This window comes from Lactuca saligna, chromosome 4 (assembly GCF_052625555.1).
Source record: "Lactuca saligna cultivar CGN05327 chromosome 4, ASM5262555v1, whole genome shotgun sequence".
NCBI lineage: Eukaryota > Viridiplantae > Streptophyta > Magnoliopsida > Asterales > Asteraceae > Lactuca > Lactuca saligna.
The window spans coordinates 284,305,322-284,318,592 of NC_136420.1; the positions used below are offsets into that span (position 1 = coordinate 284,305,322).

General features: G+C 33.7%; 1 long non-coding RNA gene across 2 annotated transcripts; it reads right to left on the minus strand.

Moving 5' to 3' along the window:
* Positions 1 to 6,936: 6,936 nt before the first annotated feature.
* LOC145043705 (uncharacterized) lies at positions 6,937 to 9,409 on the minus strand. 2 transcript variants are annotated; one of them, XR_013681129.1, is made up of 4 exons: positions 9,012 to 9,409; positions 8,295 to 8,832; positions 7,386 to 7,637; positions 6,937 to 7,313 (listed from the first exon to the last, which is right to left on the minus strand). It is a non-coding gene; the product is annotated as an uncharacterized LOC145043705 (long non-coding RNA). The 2 variants fall into 2 exon arrangements; XR_013681128.1 differs by having other exon boundaries at positions 7,386 to 8,832.
* Positions 9,410 to 13,271: the final 3,862 nt, after the last annotated feature.

A 13,271-nucleotide genomic window follows, 5' to 3' on the forward strand; every position in this document is an offset into this window, starting at 1 on the left:
GTGTAATTTTCATGAATTGCATCAATTCACTTTTGCCTAAGTAACTAAGATTGGGAATTAGAAAAACATTTAGTTACTTTGTATTTCATTATACTTATAATGGAAGGTTTCGTCCTATCCTACCCATTCGGCTAACGACCCTACACTAGTCAAGAGTGCGGTTGGTAAGAGTGGATACCCATCCAATCGCCATTTTATAGGCAATTTCCTTAAACACCCCTTATAGACCAGCTTCGTGAATGAGGCCTACTAACGGTAAGACTGACTTTTACTCATACATATACATAATGTTAGACTTTTAATGTTATATATATATTATAGGGTGCATTTTATACTTTTAAAATACTATGTGGTTAACTTTAACAATTACACTTTTAATTCAATTAAATGGTTAACCTAAACTTTTATGGATTTATTAAATCTCTTTTAATTATACTCCTTAATTAATTAATAAAACCATAAGGGTGTATTTGAACTTTTCAAAACTAGGGTTTTAGAATTTAACATTCCTAATCAACTTTTAAATTTCAAAAACTTGAGGGCAAGTTTTGAAACATTTCAAAACAATTTAGTTTTAATCTATCTTAAAATTTCGAATTTATGACATTTAAATTTAAAATTTTAAATATTAAAACTCTTGATTTAATAATTATCTTAAATTAGACTATTAATTTAATTATTAAATCATAAGGGATTATCTAAATAATGAGGATAATTACCATTTATACATTTAAGTTATCCTAATCCCTTAAATATCTATATAGATTTCGAAAATATGGATGGATAATGCAAGATCTTGAATTACCATATATAACAATTAGAGGATAATTACAAGATATGGGATAATCCAAATCCCTAAAAATTAGGATCTTATCTTGGGGAGGAGGCAAATTTCGAAAAACAAAGGATTATAACAAACCCTAGATTTCGAAATTTAAGGGTTTAAGGAAAGGATTTGAAGATCTTATTCAAACTCTTGCAAATTAGGGTTTGCAAACCCTAATCTCGAAAAACCCTAGCCTCTTAGGGTTTATTCGCAATAAACCCTAATATATCAAGTTCATACAATTGAAACCAAACCAATGGCTCTGATACCACTGCTGGGTTTTAGTCATAAGACATCCTATGTGCTCATACAAACCCTAATGCTTGGATCTAGGTTTCTCTATTGTACATGCTTTGAATCCAAGACTATAAACCCTAATTCTAGTATATGAAATCGATATTAACATATGAATGGGTTTAACAACATACCTTGATTGTTATATAGCAATAACAATCCTAATTCCACCTTGAATTGACTTTGGAATGCTTAGAGTCACAAGTGTCACTCCTCTAATGACTTACAAACACCAAGAGCAAATGGAGAAGGTATAAAGAGAGAGGAGAGAGGTTAGAATTCATCCTTAGGACTTCTTGGGAACAAGTACACGAATTCTAAGGCCTTAGGGTCTTTATATAGGTGTAGAGATAGGGTTTCAGCCATTATCCTTATCTAGTTGCTTATCCACAAAGCAACCATAAGATAAGCCTTGAAAACCCTTATCCTTTATCCTTTGGACGATTTCAAGGATCCTTATCTCCTTGAATTCGTTCAACCCATATTTAGGATAACCATTACCATATTTTGTAACTATCACATAATTACAATTCAGCCCCTCTAGTTTAATTAATTACACTTGATCACAAAATTAATTCCTAATTAATTATTGACCAATATTAATTAAGCAAATATGATTTCTCCTTTAATATATTATTCTTATAACATATTAATAAATCACAATAACCTCTCTCTCTTTATTTATTTCTCCAATCAAGTTGCTTTGGTGAAGGCAACCCAAAAGGACCATGCACCATCGGGTCAAGTACATACCAAAATAGTTATGGACTTACACACTAATCCAACACATAGTTACTTTCATCTTACACATAGATATGAAGTATTTTATATAAACTACATGCTATGTGTGCATATTATCTATATATTTGTTGTCTATGTTGGATGAACGTTTTTATACATGTTTTAGATGATTTAAATTGTATACATATTTTATATACACGAATATGTTGGGTATGATACGGGTAGATAAATGATGAGAGATAAAAGATGATGTGAGTAAACATTGGCAGCTATAGACTTAGTGCCTAACTAATAAACATCGGCAGCTATGGACTTAGTGCCTATTGGACAAACACCGGTAGCTATGGATTTAGTACCTGTTAAGGAATTGGTAGCTATGGACTTAGTACCTATTAGATAAACACTGGTAGCTATGGATTTAGTACCCGATGAATAGACTATAGCAGCTATGGAATTAGTGCTTTATGAACGAACATTGGTAGCTATGGATTTAGTGCCAGTCCTATAACCCTGGAAGTAAGGGACTTCGGAATAAACGAATGCATAATAGATGACTCTTAGGATAAATCCTTAAGAGTAAATAAGATAATGGGGATGGGTAATTGGGTTGATTGTTTGATTTTTTAAACATAATAATTATATTATTGTGGGTTGAAAACCCTATGTACTCACCAGATTTCCCAACCTGACCCATTCAGTTTATTTATATCACAGGTGTTGATATGAAGTCACATTATACTGAGAGATTAAAGAGATGTAGATCACTAGTGTAAATAAATGTAAGTTCTGTTTATGCTTATGTTCATGTATTGACGATGACATCCCAAACGTTTTAAAATGAATAAAATACATTTCTTCGAAAATGTTTTAATAACGTATTTATCGTGTTTTTCTAGGAACGAATTCCGCAACATTTTTATTAAAAGAATAACTCTGATTTTTATAAAGCATAAACAAAATCGGTCTTTTCAGGCCGTGAAAATGGGGATGTCACATATATGGTTATAACCCATCCACCACCTCTTCCTCCGCCCCCGCTACCGGAAGGTCTCAAATCCGTCATCGTTCATCTATAGTATGTGTAGTTGCAATAAATGATTTTCGACGGTAGTGGTGGTGGTTTTTGTATATAACTAGAAGGGTGGAATCTGGAGAGATGATGGGAATCCAACTACATGGTTGCAGTTGTGTGACTCGTTGTAAACCTGTTAAGGAAAAATTCATGTGTTGCCGGTAGAGGGTTGTCAATTAGAGGGTAAGAGGTCGTCATTGGCACGAGTTCAATCTTTATGATCAACATTAACTTCCAAAAGTAGTTTGTAGAGAGAAATAGAGAACGAGAAACAGATAGAGAGAATCAAAAGATTAAGACTTGCCTGAGATAAATTGTGGTGGTTGTCGAAAGTGAATGGTAATGGTGTCGATGATGAATAGTGTTGGTAAGGGACCAACCATGAAAAAAAAATTAAACCATAAAGACCATTTGTGTAACTTAGTATAACTAGTCAAAGGAGGATTTGTTCCCGAGCTTTTGAAATCAATTTCCATAATTACCCTTAAAAATATATTTATATATTTATTTATTTTTAATCAATTGTCCTTTTATGTTATTTTATATATTTCAAAAGCTTCAAGCTACTTTTATCAAACATTCATATAACAAATAAAAGCTACAGTTTCCTGCTACCAGCTACCAGCTACACGCTACCGGCTAACCGCTCCCCGCTTCCAGCTAACAGCTACTTTTGCCAAACACGCCGGCGTGTTTGGCACAGAGCTTTTGGAAGCGTTTGCGAGCTTCTAGCTTTTAGCTTTTGATAAAACGCTCTAGTTTAAACAAAAAACTTTGTTTGCAGTACGAGCGTTTAGCTTTTAGTTTTAATAAAACGCTCCGATTCTAAAAACTACTTCATGTAACGTTTAACAAAACGCTCCTAAGCTTTTGAAATCAAATTCCATAATTACCCTTAAAAATATATTTATATATTAATTTATTTTTAATCAATTGTCTTTTTATGTAATTTTATATATTTCAAAAGTTTCCAGCTACTTTTGCCAAACATTCATATAACAAATAAAAGCTACAACTTCCTGCTACCAGCTATACGCTACCAATTACCCGCTACCAGCTAACCGCTACCCGCTTCCAGCTAACAACTACTTTTGCCAAACACGCCCAAAATCTCACGAATATGACTTAATAGAGAGATAAGTTGTAAGTTTAATGACCTATTGCGTAAAAAGAAAACAAACAAACAAATAAAAAAACTTTGGTTTAATTTTTGTCATAGAATTGGATTTCTAAATGAAAAAACTTTTTAAGAAGAAAGTTCATTCCATATAAAACAAATTAAATATAGTGCAAGATTACAATATTACCCTCTAACATCATCAACACTACTGCCACTTAGAGTTGTAAATACCGAACTATTCGTGAATCGTTCGGCGGGAAGTTTGTTTATGTTCGTTTATTTTATAAATGAACGAATATGAACACAAATTTTTGTTCGCTTAGTTAAATGAACCAACATAAACAATAATCTCATCCATTCGATTATTTTCGTGAACGTTCGTTTATGTTCATTTATATAAGTTCTTTTTTATGTTGATATATGCTTAATTGTGTTTGATTACATTATTACATTATATGTTTATATGGGTTTGGTTATGTTTGTTTATCTTTGTTCATTTATATTCGTTTGTTTATGTTTGTTTAGCATGTTCACGAATATAAACGAATGAACATAAACAATTTAATTTGTTAAATGAACAAGCATAAACAAGAAAACTCGTTCGTTTATTCATTCGTTTGTTCGGCTAACTTAAACAAATGAACACGAACAAGCATTCGTTCGTGTTCGCTCGGTTCGTTTATATCTTTATTGCCATTACCACCAACATCACCGCCACTACTATCACCACCCACCATAACTTATATAAGTTATATATAAAGATAGATTATATAAACTATAAAAATAATAAATTTTATTTTATTGATCGAGTATTCATATCAATATATTCTGAAAATCATGTTATAAACATAACTTACTAAAAAAACATAACAATCTTTCAATGCACATTAACTTAAAATCATTGCATCGCATGCAAGTCTAATTTTCAGCAAGTAAATGTAATTTCAATAGAGCATGGAGTGTATGAAAATCGATTTTCAGCAAGCAATTATAAAGTGATGCATTTTACCGAAGATTGCATCCTTCTTATATTTCTTCTGCCTTGTTGCATTGACCTACCCTTTTAGCTTTGCTTAAATCCACTTGTTTCACATAAGAGTAATCAGCATCAAAACTTCCATTTTTAACAGTAAGATTAAAAAAATTTCCATTTTCCATTAACCAGTAACTTTACAACATTATCAATGGTCTGACAAGGGATTTCAAGCTTTCAGAAGTAACAAAGCATATAACAATTTCAAGCGTTTGAGTTTCCCGTTTCCAAACCACAAATCACCAGTGTTAACAATTTCTTAATTTCTGAGAAGGAAAACAGTTTGTGTAATTTTGTCAAAATTGTAGGTACAATTTTGGTGAAGATATAAAATAAATTTAAATTGTAAAGGATATAACTATAACATGTTAACGTAGACTAAAGGTTTAAAGCTGTAAATTCAAAGAAACCATTTATATAACTTTTTATCCTACTTCTTGAATGCACATTACATTTGTACCATTTGATTGTTTGGTGACTAAGCTATGACAGATGATTAATGAAGATTAGCAACCCTACCTTGATGTTATCCACATTGGATTCTTGCTCTTGGAATTCTTATTGGGGGATTATGCCACTAATGGACATTATTTGGTGGAGAATTTCAAATTTTAGTCACACAAAATCGGATTTCCACATATAGATACGTTTTCCGTGGAGGTGAGCTCTGAGGGGCTATGCGGAATTCACTGTAGCTCCGCGGAGTGACAAAATTGTAATTAAATCAAGTGTTTCTGAAAAAAAAAAAAAAAAAAAAAAAAAAAAAATTGTAGCTCCACGGAGTGCACTCTAGCTCCGCGGAACTGTTCATCAATTTTTTTTTTTCATAGATACCCTTGATTTAATTACTATTTTGCCACTATTAGTTATTGAATATCTCCTGTTTCTGACATCCCCTGTTGAGGTTTGCTTTAGACAGACAATGGTTCCATACGAATTAAACAGATATGATATGATACACTTCCCAGTATGATGATGTCAATGAAAAGGTATGCGAGTTTCAAGGCAGTTGTTGACATTGAAATTTTTTAGTGCTTTTCACAACCATACTTGCTAAGTCAGCAAAAGACTGTACCTGCAAATAAGACTCCCGGGGAGTGGGGGACAGCATCTTCTTCATCTCTCTTTGGCATTCCAGCCACACCTCACTCCCTCAAGCCTAATTCACTGTATACCAACCGAAAAAGAATAGTGATATAGAATATTTGGATAGGTACATTTACTGTTTCATAAAAATGGAAGGGTATCAACATGCAGTAGATCAGGTCATCAGGTACACGCAAAACAAGTAGAGATGAATGTTCAAAAAAATTTATTTTCAAAGTCCCGTACTAGATTTGTACAACACTTATTGATATATAAAACTACAGTTCATTTCTTTTCTATATATATTTTGTAGAAATCACTTTTGTTTCATTTTTTTTAATCATTAAAATTACTATAGATTTTTCCCTAAAGTCAAGACAGATCTGGATGGATTCGAACCACCAACCTCTCGGGGAATTGATCCCGAGCGCTCTTTACCATTTGAGAGCTTACAGATCTAACAGCATAACTCCCAGCTTATTAAGCTCATAAGTTTCGCAATAGTCTATGAAATTTGTCTCAAAAGATGTTGTAGTATTCTTTAAATGGGTATAGCCGTATAGCTGAACAGTTTGAATTCCGTTTGTAAAACTTTCTTTTCTAAATTAACCGTGTCCAGATTCAACAATACCAAAATACAAAAAACACTTATTAACGTGTGTTGGGTTTCTAGTAACAGCCATGTGAAAACCTTGATATTTTAAAATTTTTAAACAGAAGGTTTTCACTTTTCAGACAATTATATAAGATATCAAAGAGCAAGCTTAAAGAAAATAACTGCATGACAGCATGAGCAGTAGCACCTCAAATAGAAAGCATCCTTACCTTTCTCCATTAGGAACTTACACCTAACAGACTGTTTAAAAACTTAATGCAAACATTCAAGAATCATATGACCAAATTTGCCTCTTACACACAGGCTTAATAAATTTAGTAACTCCGCTGAAATTGTCTGTTGCCAAGGACGGATCAACAAAACTTTCAATGTTTTACTTAGCAACAACTGAATCACAAAGATTTGGTCAACAAATTCAACACTGGAAAAGCCTCAAACTGATATCAGCCCAGATGATCTTTGTTGCACTTTTACATTAACGCACTTTGCTTCCTTTGGACCATGAAAAGATAGACAAGTGAGAACCTGCCAGTTATCACCAACATGATGACATAATTCTAATGAAAAAATGACAGCACAGCTGTGGCGAAAACATACCAGGAAACAAAATTGTAGAAATGAACTCAGCACAGCATCAAAGGTTGTGTTACAAATAACAACAGCATATAACTTGGAAATCCACAGAGCTTTAATCACAGTCTTCAAAAATCCATAAGTAGAATACACAACGAGATCATCTGAATTTTTTACATTGTGTTCCAACCAAAAACCTCACAAAAGAGGGATAGTAGAACAAAACGTACATCGATTCAATTCAACAAACGATACAAGTTCAGCCCACAGATGGCACTGCTACAAACAAATTTTCAGCATCCAGTATATGATTACATTAAAATGTTAAAAATGTAATAAATCCACAAGTCAAAGCCATATCCAACTCAAATTATGAATAAGTAACCAAATTTAATAACGAATAAGAACAATAATATGAATTCACTAAGGGTACCAACATATTTTAACGAGTGTCGACATTCTTTTTGGCTATTAACAAATTAAAATGCATTGGCGACATCCCAAAGATTTGTACGAAAGCTCTTTTAAGTCTACTTTGCCTGTATTGAATGGATATTTTAGGATAAAATCTCAATAGGTGCTCATAATCTTTTTTTTATATCTAATGGTCCCGTCATGCGACTATTGGATTAATGTAGACAACTTGGTTTTTTCCTAAACCCGATAAAGTTGGAATTTCAGCGGGACGATGGTAATAAAACATCTGGTAAAATAAAACATTCGTCTTTTAACCATCGGGCATGAAGTCTATTAAAGAAAATTGCCTCCAAATAGCGCAAATCAATTGTGAAAATGATTTGTAGTATAATCGTAACTATTTATACATATATAAATAAACCCAAATTATTAATATGCTTAAATTTTTTTGCAATAGAGACGGAATTAACGACTATTGATTTCTGAAAAAATGAAAAGCAATTAAATTGGAAGTACCTTTGGTGATAATCATCGGCTAAACATTATATAAATGTTGTTCACTGAATAATTGTTGTTGCGCAGTTTGAATTCGAATTGTAGTGGGAGGAACTGAGCACCGGTATCGAGGTAAAAACAAACATACAAAAACCCAGAGAGAGCAAGAGAGAGAGAAGAGAGACGCACACCAGAGGAGAGATCCCGGGCAAAACCCCCGTGCGACCTCCCCTCAAAAACAAAAACTAATTTTTATTAGGATAGTTGCCTGCCATGCGAGCGCACCCATCATGGCAAAGGCCGAATAACAGGATATAATTAGGACATACATATCCCCTAATCAAAACAAAGACATATTACTACCTCTACATACCAACCTGGATGTCAATCTCCATACTTCAAGTTCCGATCACTGGATCAAATTCAAGTTCCTCAATACAAATCGAACTTGATCAAGAGAATAACAAGTATCAAGGATTCCAATGATCCGAAATCAAGGGATTAACAAACATCCAACCGAATCATGAGAAGCATCGTGGACCACCAATCGCCAATGAACCTGCAACAATAGAACAATATGATTAGAATCAAAAACTCAATTTATAAGAACAGAACACCAAGAACGTAGTATAATTCTACCAGAGGGTGAATCAAACAAAGAAAAAACAAGATTTTTCAACGAATTTAAAACAATAACAATCAGACTCCAATAGATGTGAGAGAGAAATATAAATTTACCTCCTAATTCGCTCTAGCAAAAGCATAAACTGTAGATCTGAGACGTTGATCAACAGATCCATGTTGACCAAAAATCAACATCTGCCGATCAAAGGTAAATCAAAGGCATAAATCAACACCTCCTATCGAATCCATCGGTTGAAAAAAATCAAACTCTGCCGATCAAAGTACATCAAAGACATAAATCAACAACTCGTATCGATTCCATCGGTTTTCTGGAAAACATACTCGATCCATAAGAACACAAGAAAAATCGAACTAAACCGTAGATCGTCGACAGATCTATCGCCATAGCAAGTCGATTGAACAAAACGCGAAACGAAAGATTGCAGATCTAAAATTTCTAGGAGAACGAAGACGAGATATATATTCGTTGGGGTATGCAAATTATACCATCTCGTAATCTGCGTTTTATAGAAGCGATGGTGTTAATGGACGGATGAGATCGAAGGATGGGATAATGATCGAACGGTGGAAAACGAAGTCGTGACGTGTGGGCATAGTTATTTCCGATAAAGGCGGTCGCACGAGAAACTTGCAATTTTCGTTTCTTGCCAGGTAAATAGAAACTTCTAACCGACTTTGACAAGTCTACTATTCAACCCACCCGACCCGATAAAAATAAACTGCACCTACTCAGATTTCGTTTAGAGTTCATATACGAAACTTGTTCAAGTATCCAAAAACACCTATTATTATTTGTTTTTTCTTAAAAGCACCTCAACTACGTTAAAAGTTCCATGGTGACATTATCATATCAGATGTATGGGGATTTTTTTATTTTTGAAAGACATTAAAACTTTTAGTAGATTATGGGTATGGGTATATCCACTACACCACCATATGAAAAATATTGTTACGACGATGTCACCTCATTACCACATGTAACGTTGTAAATAAACCGAATATACAACAAATCATCGGTGAATCGTTTTATGAGAAATTTGTTTGTTTAATAAACGAAGGAATATGAACAATATTTCTTTTGTTTACTTATAGTCCGCAGCGTGGCGGGTCACCTTGTTAATTCTGCATGACTTTATAAAACAAATATTATGGTTTTAAAATGTTTTATGGCCTTAAGCCACATTTATCAAAATATCTTCTCAAAAACTTCTATTACAAAACAATTTGAATTTGTTTAAAAAAGTCATAAACTGGTCCTTAGAAATGATACAAACAAAACCATAGTAAAAAGTGAATATATATATATATATATATATATATATATATATATATATATATATATATATATATATATATATATAAAATACATAAACTATGATCAATTTCTATCCTTCTAAGAGTTTATTACCATCAATATAATCACAGTCTTCAAACACTTCATATATGAACTTGGAATATATGATATTTAAACAAAAACATACATAAGATGATAATGTCTCCTGAGTCATATAGGTCTAGATCCAAAACATTTACAACTTTTGAAAAAACTATCTCTTTCATAAACCTTAGACAATTTCATGACTAACAATGCATGTCCTCGCAAAATGAAAACCAACAGGTTTCATCAATATGGGCAGTGGTTGGTTTGTTGATCGGTTTCAAAGCTCGATATGTGCATTTCTTAATGGGATTTGTCCAGCAGTATACTAGATCATCGGGTTTAGTTTGTCGGTTCATTTTTTACCGATTTATCATTTTGTTAATCATTTGAAGGATTCGAGCAGTAATAGTTGAAGTTGCAGTTGGTGCGTCGACCCTTCATCAGAGTTTTGTCATTTATATATCTGGTTTCTGGATGTGTGTACCCTTGGTTGTTTGGATAGTGAAAGTTTGGATGTTGTTGTGACATTGTTCAAAATTTCAAGTGTAATCGTGGGTGTGACAACCTGAAACTTTTTCTGTTATCCTTACCCAGTTTCCGTTAATAAAATTTGGGTTTTTATTAAATTCCGTCAAATTTCTTAGTTTGGGAAGGACTTTAAGTTTTAAATAAATAATATGTATTTTATACGATTCGGAATAAACCGGGAATCACGCGAAAAACTTGAAACTTCCTCGAAAATCACCAAGTTCACGGTCAGGACGAGTTTACGGCCGTAAACTCGTGTAGACCGTAAACCCGTTTAAGGTCAGTGCCAGGTCCCCCCCCCCCTTTGACCGAGAACTCTACCCTATATATAGGTTATTTGGCCTTCATTTCACACTTTAAACACTCCAAAGACTTTCCCTCTCTACTCTCTCTCTATATAATTTTCGAGTTTGCTCAAGAAATCCTCAAGAATGTCAGTGATTCCTTTCATTGGGTGTTAATCCTTCCTATACCCATGATTCACTCTTAATTCATCCATGGATTTCACTTTTTATCTAGATCTTTAAGAATCCTTAAGAACACCTTAGTGTTTTGGACCGAAAACACCTTTCTTTGCCTTCAAATCGTAAGTATCATCCTCTTATACTTATATCTAGTTAGGATTCTTGAGTTTTGCCTTGAACTCGTCACTTTTCCATGAACAAAAGGTGTTTACGGTCTAGTGTATCTCCTTAGACCGTACACCCTTCAATGACCTTAAACTCATGGGTCGTAAACCCAAAGACCATAAACCCATGGATTGTAAACCCTATGACCGTAAGGTCATTAGACCATAAACCTTATGACCGTAAGGTCATTAGACCGTGAACCCATGCACCGTAAACCCATGACTGTACACTCCTGATTACGGCCGCAAACTCCCCTCTTCAATCACATGTGATTATAACACTTAGTTTTAAGTGTTCTCTAGTCCCTAAGGTGGTTCTTTCCATAACAAATAGTGTTATGCCCTCACCTAATACATATATGTACTTCTACATGCTAAATATGATTCGTTTGTGCCCGAGGCTTTATTTGACACTCAATAATTCCTAGCAACTTACACTCGAACCCCACATCAAACTGTGAGTTCATACCCCTACGCTTTTTCCGAGTTTTCCATGTTTTCAGTGGGGGAATACAAGCAAAAGTACAAGGAAACTTTTGCTTAAAGTATATTATTTTATGTTCAGAATGCTTTTAACACAGAAAACAATTTTACCAAACGATTAAGAAATCAACTCGTAGAAACAGTTTTCAAAACTAAAGCAAAGAATTTGTGAATCATATCGTAAAATGTGTTATTTTATAAAGGATTCATACAAATCGTAAAATGTGTTATTTTACATACAAATTGTTAGTCTAAAGTTGAAGACACGCCCTTGGTAACACCCCCACAAAATCTGGGTGTAGGATTAGCACTTGTAACCAGAATCTCTTGTAGGGAGAACGTGACTATTATGTATAGATCTATACAGGACTGACTATCCTGCACCTTACTGCTAGCTATAGTTGGACCGATAAGGCCAGGGGTGACAAAGTCATAAAAAGATATTGGCCCTGTTACGTTCCATATCAAGTCTAAGTACGGTTATGACACTCGCAACCTAGATAACAGTAACTTGCATTTGTAATAATGAAACAAGCAAACTAACCTCAAGGTGATAACCAAATTGATTTCCAGCTGGTATTAATAGTACCCTTAGGATTTAGATCACCACGTATGTATTAGTTTTATTTATGTAATAAGGCTAACACATCTATTAGGAAACAAACATGGTTTTTCAAGAAAACTACGTCTAACGATACAAGTATGGTAGATACTTGTACACCTCAGACAAGAATGGATAACCAACTATCAACTTTTAGGGAAAATATAGGATTTTCCCGGGATAACTCAACCTTTAATAAACGGACTGTTTAACAAATAACTAATGGAAAATCAAACATCTTTCATAAAAAATTATAGGATTTTCTTAGAAAACACTTTTCAAAGGATCAAAGAAACATTTTTCACCATAACTAAGTACTTATGAACTCACCAGCTTTATGCTGATACACTTTCAAACTGCTTGTATTCTCAGGACAACAATAGACAGGTACTATTGCCGACTTTTGGAGAAGATGAAGCATTTTGGAGTCACATCTTTTACTTTTGTTATATACTATTATGTACAAACTACATTTTCAAACAGATGTAAATAATGATATTATAATGTAATGGTTGTGTTTACTTTGCTTACTATGATACAACTGTTGTGGTACTACGTATGACGTCACCCGCCCCCGGACGTTTCCGCCATCCGTTCTGACGGTTCGGGGGTGTGACAGTGGGTCTGTGCAGAGTCCTGTTTTGGCATGTCGCGTCGACAGGGTCGTTATTTGGATTGATCTGATCATGGGTTCTAACAGCATTCTGGGTGATTTTAGATTTTTCCCTCTAA